The sequence below is a fragment of the Rhipicephalus microplus genome, chromosome 8 (assembly GCF_043290135.1).
Source record: "Rhipicephalus microplus isolate Deutch F79 chromosome 8, USDA_Rmic, whole genome shotgun sequence".
NCBI classification, from domain to species: Eukaryota; Metazoa; Arthropoda; class Arachnida; order Ixodida; family Ixodidae; genus Rhipicephalus; species Rhipicephalus microplus.
The window spans coordinates 83285594-83286846 of NC_134707.1; positions in this window are offsets into that span (position 1 = coordinate 83285594).

A 1253-nucleotide genomic window follows, 5' to 3' on the forward strand; every position below is an offset into this window, starting at 1 on the left:
GGCCACTCCTGCCATCGCTGTGCTGCCGGGCCCACCTGCGACATCGACGGCACGATCATCAAGGCCTTTACAACAGGTGACCCTACCCGAGTCATCCCTTGTGCCCCCAATGTGCTCGCTCGACCCCAGCCATTACCTGCTGCCTGCGGCCACAGGTGACGAGCTCATGGACTCCACGAACTCCCGTAAGCGATGCCACGACGATGATGGGAGCGATTGTGACGCTCCACGCAAGCATGCACGACCGGCGCCGAGTTCACTCTGTACGGACGCTTCCGACAGTTGTGATGCACTGCCGCGTCCATTGCGAATTTCAGCACATGGTGGTGAAATGCCTCAGCCGAGCACAGCTACTTCGACGCCACAATTCTGCAGCTCCCAGCTGCGGCTTTCTTTAAACACAACCCACAGCCGATGACTGTGACCACGGTGAAGAAGAAGGGCAAGTCAAAGTGCCGTGGGCCACATGGTACAGCTGCAGTGCACGCAGGCACTGCAACCGCGTCACAACCTCAATGCACACAGGAGACTCCGCGCAGCCCCAGCACGGTGGAAAGTTCTGCGCCACAATCTACCGTTCCAGCTCCGGAGAATTTCACTCTGATGTGCTGAAGGGGGGCCCGTCGACGTGCAAGAGCACTCGCCGCGCCTCCTGAGATTCCTATTGGCCTGGCCGTAGCAGGGACAGTTTTATTGAAGTGGTCTGCACCAACCAGTGCCTTCATTCCAAGATCGCGCTTTAAGCTGGCGTCTGCGCTGTCGTCGGGTCGTGGCGTCATCAAGGTGCGAGTCAACAACCGCCATAATATTGGGGCAGCCAACGTGTCCTCCCGGGAGTGCCTGGAGGAGATTCTTGGTGTCATGGAGCTCTGCAGCATCCCCGTGTCCACCCGAATCCCTGCTGATCGAGGATACAGCAGAGGATACCTGCACGGTGTAGAAGGTGACCTTGCAGATCACGAGCTGCTGCAGAGCATTGAGTCGAGCATCCTAGTGGTGTCTGCGGTACGGAGCGGAAATTCAGTAACGCTGGGATTTGCTCGCCCTGTCCCACCAGAGCACGTGAGCCTCTTCAAGATGTGGTGTCGGGTGCGCCCCGCTAGGCCGCGTCCATTACAGTGTATGCAGTGTGGCCGCCTTAGTCACGCAACAGCCACCTGCAGGTACGCCAAATTCCGCGTACGTTGTGGTCAGAGTCATACCTTCACAGAGAGCTGCGATGTCATATCACATTGAGTAAAATGTGATAACAC